Genomic DNA, 12,009 nt, shown 5'->3' on the forward strand with positions numbered 1-12,009 from the left:
AGATTTAAGAACAGTTTTGTCTATCGCCATTTGATCTCATGAACATCCCTGCTGGGAGCAGCTCTGTGGCCTGGGTCTCTGAATCAGAGGCTGAATCAATTTCTCTTCACTGATGACTTTCCCAGCTCATTTAGACTCTGCTGCCACAGTGTGGGGAAATGTCGAATAGGACATCAGCTTCGGAGACATCTTTTACCATTTTTTAAAACCAAGAAATCTTTTTCTATTGTCAAGTTTATTTTAAAAATAACTATGGGAGGGGGAGATTGGGAGGAAGGGAAGGTGAGGGTGAGACTGAGAGGAGAGGGAGGAGAGGCTGTGATCTGGCTTTAAAAAGAGTAAATAAATAATGAAAAAAGTCACAGCCATAGGGGAGGGGAGTAAGGGGAAAATGGGAGGGAGGGAGGAATGGGAGGATACAAGGGATGGGATAACCATCAAAATGTTATATGAATAAATTAATAAAAAAAGGGAAAAAAAAGAATAAGTACTATTAAGATAAAATAAGCTCCCAGACAGAGGGTGCTATTAAGTAAAATCATTAGTGTTAGCAAGGAAAGTGATACCATAATAAATACTTGATTATTTGGGTAATGACCTCAACTCAAAATATAATCATCTCAAGAAGGGTGGGATAGCAGTGAGGCCAATGAGCTTTCACTGATGAGTGTAGAAAATCTCAGACCTTCTCTGGCTTTTTTTCTGCTTTCCATCTTTCCCGGGTTCCATTAAAAATTATGGAAATCTTCTTCTTTGTGCAAGGCATTATGAAAATCGTGACTAGTATAAAATTAAATTAAGCTTTGTCTCTAGATCGAATAGAGACTTCTCTAGTGATAAATAATGGTATGTAGCAGTGAATGTTAGACGATGAAGCAGGCTCCGAAGAGTAATTTACAAGATGCAATGCAACCTCAAGGGATTCATTGCAGTTATTTACAGTCTGTTCAATACACTGTTTTCTGAACTTCAAAAATCCTGTCATCTAATGGCTGGTGTCTAAACAGATGCCAAGAGTTCTATTATGCACCATACAAGGAGGTTTCTTCCTGGCTTAGGTTAAAGGATATTGAAATGTATAGGAATTAAAAAAGGTCATTATCAGATAGAGAATTTCTTTATGCTTTAATGTGTGGTATTTCAGAAAATTAAAGTGCTTTTGATAGAAATGTATAGATCTTTCCAAACTTATTTGGAAATACATTTTACTTTAAGTATGTATGTTTTCTTACTTCTGTGATGAGAAATGATTATTTATTTTTTCACCTTTATAAAAATAATATATAAAAATGACGGTACTCATCAAGATGTAAAAACAAAGCAAAACAAGACAAAAAACACCAATAACAAAGATTTTAATTCAAATAGCATATGTTTTGATCTACTAGATTTTAGGACACTAAACAGAAAGCTACATCATGACCCCAACTCTTCATTATTACCCTCTTAATAGGCTATCTCCTACCACGGAATGCTTAGAAAATCTTTATCTACTTCAAAATTAGCAAACTTGGAAGCAGAATTAGAATATACAAGTTGAGAGCTTTAAGGATGGGAAAGAATTGATATGCTGAAAATCTAAGCACAACTAAGTTAATACCACATTATTTATATTCCTTAGTAACAAAAAACACTATGGAAGATCATAATAAACACTATGGAAGATAGTAATAGCAAGTAAGTATATAAGCTCTATTGTTTAGGCGGGAAAGTAAGGCTTAGAGAATATTAACAACTTGTTCAGTAACCCAAACACAGTAAATTATATTAGGTAAAACCACAACACCCATTGTCCATCCTAATAAAGGCATTGTTCTATACACTTACCCATATATAAAACACGCGTTTAAATACATATATAGAGGGATTTCACAGACACACACACAGACACACACACAGACACACACTGGAGATGATTTTCAAGAGTAAAATAATCAATTGAATCAATGGAGTAAGTACAAAGACCTTACTTCAAGTAAGTAAGTAAAATACATTTGCTTATTTTGAGGTGCAATTTTTTTAATGGAGTAAATTTAAAATTAATCTTTTTTCTACAACAGCAACTAATTAGGAAGTTAGTAGTCCAGGGAGTTCTTTTGAAGTATAAGTTTCTACAGCCAAACTCACTAACATCAGTTCTGTGAGATATAATGTAAAATAATTTAATACTGAGCCTTCTCATGACGTGAAACAAGTTGTTGCCATTCTTAAATCCACAGTCTATGAAATAAAAACAAACATAAGAAAGTGGAGAGATTACAGTCTTAAAGCTTGGTCTGAGCTCAAAGATGAGAGTAAAGTGTTTAAATATGTGACAGGATTTATAAAGGAGCAGTCCTGGAAGAGAGGGAGATGCTTTATTGTCCCTGGGCATTGGTTCATTCCTTTATCTATAGTGGGTGTACAGTAATACCAGGCCATAGAAAATCTGAGAGATTAAATTCATAGCTATGTCTAACACTCTACAGTGAATGCTTTTAACATGAATCACCTGCGTGCTAACGTTAGTCATTCTTATCCCAAGAAGGAATGGGATAAAGAAAGATGGGACAAGCTGTCATAGTGTCCCATCAAGACCCCGTGAGTAACTTTTAATCATCATAAATGTGTGGTCTTGGGGAGTAAGATAATATTTCTAATATAATTTCTACACTGGTGAACAGAGACGATTAAAACTTTGAAAGCCTTTGTGAAGTATTAAGAGTCTCTCAAATGCTCCTTACCGTGTTTCTTCTCCTTCCTTCTTGTTATAGAAGCTATTTACTTAAATATGTTTGTGACTTATGGTACAACATGAAATAAGATGTACTTATTAGCTTTTCTGTCTGGTGGATATGGTGAAAAAGTCAGATTACTACTGGCAGGAGAAGGCGTGCAGGTTCATAATGAAGAGACAAAATGAAGGTAATGCTTGGCGAATAGAAAGGAAATTACCTAGGAAGAATTTGCTCATTTTTAAAGACCATGGCAATTTATAGTGATGTAAGTTAGCAAGTTATATGTTTTTACAAGCCTTTGGAGGAAGATGGTTTTCTAGTGATGATCAACTTATGTCCTGTACTGTTCATGGTGGTCACCTCATCTTGTAGAATGGAGGTCAACAGTTACTAGGGGACAAGGCTGGAGATAAGCCTGGAACCCATGCTTACAGAGAGACAAAAGCCTCTCCCTGGCAAACTTTATTAATCCCCAAAGACAGGCATAGGGCATATGGATCCAGCCAACCCAGAAACTGTGAATATACAGGGGGGGGGGGGCATGTCAGAGCAAACTCTGAATTATGTAAACAAGTAATATTATGGGATAGGGATGACTGAGTAGATATCCTGCATGCATGCTAATGTACATACCTTGAGTCTGCAAGCACTCCCAATGAGCTTGGAGCCCTACCAAGTGGTACATGTGTGTGCACACATGCTCACTTGTTGGAATGGAAGAGTACAAACAGAGCAAAGTAGATAAATAGATAAAGACTGAACAGTTTGGGTTGATTAAAGCAATGGAGTCAGAAATTACCTTCAGCTAACAGCTAACAGTTGTCCGGCAGGCCATCTCGGCTACAACTGGTGGGAAGTACCCTTCAAGTACTATGTGAATAGTGGACTACATCCTTGTTCCTAATACACTTTCCATTCTAAACTCCAGAACAGACTTCCCCGTGTCCAGCTAGTGTGTTGTGTTCTGGAGGACTACAGCTACAAAAGAAATGCAGTGAAAGAAACCATATAGATTTGTAAAAACGTAAATACCCTTGAGCCTATAGGAAGGAAAATAGGTGGCCTTAAGATGCCCCCACCTGGTAAATGACATACATTATCATGTGTGTTTTATTGCAGAAATTCTAAAACCTTATTGATCTTGTATACAAAATGAACCTGATAAACTGCAGAGTATTTGAGACTGGATTTAATTGGAATTTACTTGCTATTGAATATTACTGAATCCTAAGTAGATGGAATAGAAATAAATATCCATAGGTTTCCTATTATGTAGTCGCTGCTTGGCAGAGAGGAAGCTTTCCTAGCTGATTTTAATTATCATTGTAAAATCTGGCATCAGCGCAACTAAGACAAATTGTCTTGCAAATCAATGGTCATCTCTTAGGAATTGCTCTGTTCAAGCAATAACATTTGGCTCTAGCACCACCTAGTGAAACATTTCTAAATTGCATTCTGTTCATTGGTATGTCATCTTAGCTTTGCACTATTTTTTTTTTTGTTTATGAGTTGAAAATATATATTATGTGGCTAGGGTTATAGAAAATCCTAGATGTTTTTAATTATTTTATCTTGTACATATACTTTTATATTATTACATATATACACAATAGATTACCTATGGCAAGAAGAACCGTGACACAATTAGCAATTACATAATTGTTACATTCTTAGTGTTTTGGCTATTTGTATTTGACAGCCTTGAAGAAGACATCTTTCCTATGTTGGTGCATGTAAAATTCTGAATGTAAATCAATCTCCATTACATATTGTCATTATCAACTTAGAACACATATCTAGACCAAAAAACATCTTAAGCCCTTAACAAGTAAGCTTCACTGTAAAACTAAGCTACCTGGTCTTCAACTCCCTCAGAGACTTGAGAAGTAGTAAACTTGATTACCTGTATTTCTAACATACATATTAAAGTCTGTTAGCAACCAAAGACTGTCAGAAACATTACTGGGACTAATTGAAACTTGCTGTCTATATAAATGTGCACTTTAATCATTGATAACTTTCATAGGTTTTTCAGGATAAGATGAAAATATTTGGACATGTAGTCAAATATGTCATTCGTTTTTTAAACATTTTTGTTCCTATTATTCACTGTTATCTAGTAGAAAATTTACAGTTGTTTGTGTAGCCTTTTCTCTATTTATGTAGCCTAATTCTCATTAGTGGGTTTGATTTTGTAGTCTTGCTCAACTCACTTATTTGTGAGAAACACAAAAAGTAAGCTATTGTACACCACCAAAGATGATTTAAAATAGCATGTGGCATTAGGTGGGGGTAACAGAAATGAATGTAGTGTTTGTGTGTGTATGTGTGTGTGTGTGTGTGTGTGTGTGTGTGTGTGTGTGTAGTTACAATCACAGAGAAGTATTAAATATTTAGATTTAATAAGTATCAAAGGGCTTCTATTGAGAATTCACTAGGCAACAGGCAGTGCTTTAAGAACATGCCCATATAATTTCCACAGAAATACCAGGAGGCAAAAGCAGATAGTATTACTGCTTTACACACTATAGACTCCATGAGCTGCATATTTTATACACTGTTCTACATCTGAGAGAAGGCAGAATTGGGATTTGGATTACTATAGTCTGGCTCTTTTGCCTACATTCTTAACTGTTTTCTATTTTGGTTTTGAATATTTGTTTCGGAATTAAAGAGTTTCTAGTGCCAAACTTAAAATTCTACTTGCTACTAGAAACAAAAGGCCAACGAATAGTAAAGATCTCCTTAGACTTCAGGAAAAAAAAGCACCTATAGGTCAATACTTATAGGTCTGCACTTAGTGACATAGCACAGACTACTGCTTAGCATTTGGTTGTTGCATTCCTATTAACATAATTCAAATGTGTATAGCAAGCAATGTTCTTTTTTTTTCATTAATTTATTCTTGTTACATCTCAATTGTTATCCCATCCCTTGTATTCTCCCATTCCTCCCTCCCTCCCATTTTCCCCTTACTCCCCTCCCCTATGACTGTGACTGAGAGGGACCTCCTCCCCCTATATATGCTCATAGGGTATCAAGTCTCTTCTTGGTAGCCTGCTATCCTTTCTCTGAGTGCCACCAGGTCTCCTCCTCCAGGAGATGTGGTCAAATATGAGACAACAGAGTATATGTGAAAGTCATATCCCACTCTCCACTCAACTGTGGAGAATGTCCTGTCCATTGGCTAGATCTGGGTAGGGGTTTAAAGTTTACCACCTGTATTGTCCTTGGCTGGTGCCATAGTTTGAGCGGTACCCCTGAGCCCAAATCTGCCTATCATAATGTTCTTCTTGTAGGTTTCTAGGAACCTCTGGATCCTGCAAGCAATGTTCTTTTCAATGTGTTTACTTAATTAAATTATAATAACATAATTTACCCCCTTCCTTCTTCTTTTTCCAACTTCTCCCATGTCTTTCTCATCTGTTCCCTCTCAAATTTATAGCTTCTTACTTTTTATTATTATTAAGTATTTATGTATATGAGAATAAAAATATAAATGCCATCTGCTGAGTCTATTTAATGTTGTTTGTATGTACACATTGCTAGGGCTGAACCCTTGAGACTGGGTAACTATTTAGGGAGAACAACTCAGGAATACTAATTCTCCATCTTAGTATTCTGTAATTGGCTGTAGCTCTTCATCTAGAGGTGGTATTATGGGATTTCCCCCTATCATGTTGTTGGCATGTCAACTAATAGTGTCCTTGTGAAGTTCTTGTTTAAGGTGCCACACTGCTGATATTTTGTGAGTATAGCTGCCTGGACATATCTATAAGAGAACAATGTTCAGCAGACTTCCTGGTGTTTGGTTCTTAGAATCTTTCCACAATTTGTTCTGTGATGTTTTCTGAGCCTTAGAGAGTGCTTGTGTTGTAGATCTATCAAATGATGCTGGGCACATCCTTGGTTATTGGTTCTCTGCATTTTGATTACTTACGTGGCTCTCAGTAATGGTCACTGCTTGTGGCCAAAGAAAAAAGAAGTTTCTTACACACACACACACACACACACACACACACACACACACACACGGATGGATGAGTATTTAGAATGTAGTTAGTAATTATAATCATTTAGAAAAGTGGCAATAATAGGCTATCCTCTAAGATCCCTGACCTCACTAGCAAAGTGTATTTGACTATTTACTATACCAAGCATGATTTCCCTCCCATTGAGTCTTAAGTCCAATTTGAGAGCTGTTAATCACCATCAAGAAACAAAGTGCCACTATTACACCTATAGGTATATCTTGCCGTGATGGTTATTGGGCCCCTATCTAGGTAGGGCTATTGATTGCTTTCCTATCTAAGTGGTTTGCACATAAAATTGTATAGTATGTGTCACCATGCACAAAACTCAAGTCCAAATGGATTAAAGGCCTCAATATAAAACCAGAGACACTAAATCAGTTAGAAGAAAAAGTGGGGAAGAGCCTGGAACACATCGGCACAGGAGACAACTTCCTGAACAGAACACCAACAGCCCTGGCCTTAATATCAACAATTAATAAATGGGACCTCATGAGGCTGAGAAGCTTCTGTAAGGCAGGAGACACTGTCAAAAGAACAAAGCGACAGCCCACAAACTGGGAAAAGATCTTCACCAACCCTGCATCTGACAAAGGTCTAACATCCAAACTTTATAAAGAACTCAAGAAATTAAATGCCACCAAACCAAATAACCCAATTGAGAAATGGGGCTCAGAATTAAACAGAGAATTCTCAACAGAGGAATATCAAATGGCTGAGACACACTTAAAGAAATGCTCAACATCTCTAGTCATCAGAGAAATGCAAATCAAAACAACTCTGAGATTCCATCTTACACCCATCAGAATGGCTAAACTCAAACATTCAAGTGACAACACATGCTGGCGAGGATGTGGAGATAGAGGAACACTCCTTCATTGCTGGTGGGAATGCAAACTAGTACAGCCACTTTGGAAATCTATCTGGTGCTATCTCAGAAAAATGGGAATAGGGCTTCCTCAAGACCCAGCTATTCCACTCCTAGGAGTATACCCAGAAGATGCTCCAGCACACAACAAGAAAATTTGCTCAACCATGTTCATAGCAGCCTTATTCATAATCGCCAGAACATGGAAACAGCCTAAGTGCCCCTCAGTAGAAGAATGGATAAAGAAACTGTGGTACATATACACTATGGAATACTACTCAGCTATTAAAAACAAGGATTTTCCAAAATTTGTGGACAAATGGATTGAACTAGAAATGATCATAATGAGTGAGCTAACCCAGAAGCAGAAAGAGTCAAATGGTATATACTCACTTATTACCGGACACTAGCCCAAGGGACAGGTCCCATGAAAGTCTGCACCTACCAGGAAACGGGGATAGAGGTGAGGACATCCTATTGAGACTCTAGATGAGGAAAATATAGAGGATAGGCAAGTAGGGGGACCCAGAGGGTCCTAGAAACCTACAAGAAGAACATTATGATGGCTAGATCTGAGCCCAGTGATTCTGCTTGATCTAAGGCACCATCCATGGACAAAACGGGCAGTCATCATCAAACCCCTACCCAGATCTAGCCAAGGGACAGAACATTCTCCACAGCTAAGTGGAGACTGGGGACTGACTTTCACAGGATCTCTGGTGCCCCATATTTGGCCATGTCCCTTTGTTGGGGAGGCCCAATGGCACTCGGAGGAAGGATAGCGGTCTACCAAGAAAAGACTTGATACCTTAGCACCATATTCAGGGGGAGGAGGTCCCCCACAGCCACTGTCATAGGGAAGGGGGATTGGGGTGAAAGTGGGAGGGAGGGAGGATTGGGAGGATGCATGGGATGGGATAGAAAATGAGATGTAATAGGAATTATTTTTAATTTTCAATAAAAATGTGTTATTATTAAAAAAAATTGTATAGTATGACAGTCAGTCATTAGGGAGAAGGCTTTTATGTAAGATCCAGCTTGTAGCTTCTGAATTCTATGCCTGAAGTATGTGATCAGAACTCATCTTCAGTGGGTGGGAGGCAACTAAGGGCAACAGTGATAACCTATGTTGTTCTCAGAGACTTTTACTTATGCTCCCTGGCTAATAACTCAACATGACGTTTCTCATGCCTGATGCAGCAATTTTGCTAAACATCTTTGGCTCTTGAGGGGATCATTGTTATTCCAAAGGGCATCACTTCATTTATGCATACACATATGCACTATGTATATTAAATATAATGTTAGGTAAATATAAAATAATGGTTCCCTGTGGCTGTTGAAATATCCAAAGTACTTTCATTTCATCCTCTCTCCATCCATCGCTTTTACTGTCCTCTCTCCTTTGTTCCCAATTAAAGCCCTCATCAGTTTTTCCTCATTTCTCCCTTCATATGTCATATTTCATATTAATCATTGATTTTTTTAGCATCCATTACAACTGAGAAGTTCCATGGAGATGCTAAGTTGAATGACACCCACAATCTCTTCTTTGTGTATTCATAGTTCTGAGGATTGCACCCATAAAAATAAATAAATAAACCATATAGATGAAGTGTAGAGAAGAAAACTACCTCCTCCAATATGATCTGTGAGGAGATGACATTTAAAGAGACCCTTGAAGAGAAAAATGCAGTTTATCACAAAGAAAAGAGAGATCCACAGAGATACAGAGACAGTGGGCAAGATTTTGTACTTAATAAACACCAGGACATGAAGGAACACTAGGTGTACAGATGGGGGCACCATTTCTGTCTTTATTCAGGTCTAAAGATCAACTGGAAGTCCTTATATCCTTGAGGGAAGTGCTTTATCCACGGGTCATTCTCTACACAGATCCACATTTTTAACTAATATCTCAAAATATTTTGGTGTATTTTCAAATTTTAGAAGCTCAGAACCAGATTATGGGTTCAAGTTTATGTATTTGAATATTAGTAACTCTTACACACACACACACACACACACACACACACACACACACACACACACACACACACAAAGTGTACTGCAAAGCTACTAATGCTAGAGTATTATTGATCATTATATCATCAAATATTTGCACTCACAGACCAAGCCGCTGTAGCAGAATGGGAGGATTGCAGCAGCCGGTCCTAGGAGGATAGCAGAAGACTCTGAGAGGGGAACCTCTCAGTTCCTTTTGACCAACTTTTTTAAACTTTGCAACATTTGTAAGAGAAGAAAGTCAGAAAGAAAGATAAAAGAGAATAAAATGCCAAGCTCATAGCAAAATTTTAAATATATTAGACATTGGTGAGAAGATAGCACATACCTGATTCCTGGATTCTACACAGATCGTCATTTACTGGCTTGCTAAGGCTCAAAATGTTGCCTTTTATTATTCAGTGTGGTTAAAAACAAGGGAATAGAATTGCATCCCTTTCTAAAGGTAGTTTCTGTGACTTTTTTCTTGCATTGCAGTCATAAAATATTGTTTTTCATTAATTATTCAAACTGATAACTCAAGATAATGTATGTCACATACATACACACACACACACACACACACACACACACACACACACACACACACTCACATACACCTGATGTGAGAGAGAGAGAGAGAGAGAGAGAGAGAGAGAGAGAGAGAGAGAGAGAGGAGAAAAACAAAGCATCTAAAGATAATTTCTCTGCATTTCATTGGTACCGATATAAGGTAGTAAGCAAGCTGTGGTCAAAGTAAATGTGTTTTGTGGTTGTTGTTTTGTTTGTTTTTCTTTTGCTTACTGAAGTAAAAGGTTTTTTTTCCTTTAAAAAAAATAGTTTATTCAGATTACATCCCAATTGTTGTCCCTCATCCCTCTTTTGCCCTATTCCCCTCCCCTAGACCTCTCAGAGAAGAGACCTCTTCCCTTTGATCACAGCCTATCAGGTCTCATCCTGATAGCCTGCTTCCCTGTCTTCTGTGTGCTGTCAGGCCTCCCCACCAGAGGGAAGTGGTCAAATGGGGGGTACCAGAGTTCATGTCAAAAGCAGTCCCTGCTCTCTATTGGCTAGGTTTACTGCAGGCATTGTCCTTGGTTGGTAGAGCAGTTTGTGCAGTCCTGCCCCACCCCACCGGTTGCGTTGGTCCAGATCCACCAGCTTTGATGTTCTTCTTGTGGTACTCCTTGTCCCTTTGCTATACAATGACTCAGACAGGAATATCATGGTTACCTGTACACCTCTTAACATATTGGGAAGACAAAACGAAACATAAGGTTTGGCAGGAATATAAAGAATGAGAAAAGTACAATACCAGAAATTCCAGTGTTAGAAATCAGAGGTACGGGTGGTAGTTAAGCTTGACTATGAAATTAAGTTTAGAATTATTATAGAAATGAATCTCAGGGCTCACCTGCGTAGTAATTATGCAGACTAGGGGTTAATTAGAGTGCGAAGACCCATCTTAAATGTTGGCAGTTCTGTTAGCCTGGCTGGGGGCTTGGGCTAATGAAAAAGAAGTGGAGCTGCACAGACCCTTCCCCCCCCCCCCTCTCTCTCTCTCTCTCTCTCTCTCTCTCTCTCTCTCTCTCCTTCCTGACTGTGGATGCAACAGCTCCACAGGCATTAATCTCCTTCAACCTTGTTGGACCATACCTTGGAAATGTGAGTCAACATAAGCCCTTTCTCCTTTAAGTTGTTTTTTTGTTGTCTCAGAGTTAGACAAGTAACTAAGGATTACATGATTATTCATATGGTTTTGCCTTTGAAGGTCTTCATTGGTCTGCTCTGTGCTTAGAACATAGGCCTGGAGAGACAGCTGTATGGGCAATGTCATTCACAGAGCCGTGAATCATGGCCACATTTGAGGACTGCCCTTACTTTGGAGTCATGATGGGGTATTCCATTTTGCCCAGAAGAAAAAAAAAGAGTTTATTTTTAAAAATATGATTTAGTTTTATTTATGTGCATGTATGTGTATGTGCACATGTATGTATGGAGCCATTAAGGACAGAAGAGGGTACCAGGTCCCATGGAGCTGGAGTTATAGGTTGTTGTGAGTTACCTAACCTGATTTTTGGGAATTAACTGCCGATTAATTTCCCCAGGCCCTAGCCAACAGTTTCAAGCTGACTCCCAAAAACTGAAACAAATTTCAGCTTGACAAGGTCTGAATTTATGTTTTTTACCCAAAAAATTAGCTCAGAAGAAGACTCAGATAATTTGTACATAGTTAATATGATAATTATTTTACAGCTGATATTGTAATCTTTACAGTAGCATAAATATTTCATTTCTATATTTAGTTTTCATATCTTAAAATGAGACTTTCTACTGTAACAAAACTAAACTTCCAATCAAAAGCTACAAATTGAAATCTTTCTTCATT

At 37.9% G+C, this 12,009-nt stretch overlaps 1 protein-coding gene across 4 annotated transcripts in view; it reads left to right on the forward strand.

The window, feature by feature from the left end:
* The window catches only part of KCNIP4 (potassium voltage-gated channel interacting protein 4), a 1,038,736-nt gene that overhangs the window by 411,174 nt on the left and 615,553 nt on the right, over nt 1-12,009 (forward strand). The window lies entirely within an intron of this gene.

The sequence above is a fragment of the Acomys minous genome (assembly GCF_964271855.1).
Source record: "Acomys minous genome assembly, chromosome: 10".
In the NCBI taxonomy this organism is placed as follows: Eukaryota; Metazoa; Chordata; class Mammalia; order Rodentia; family Muridae; genus Acomys; species Acomys minous.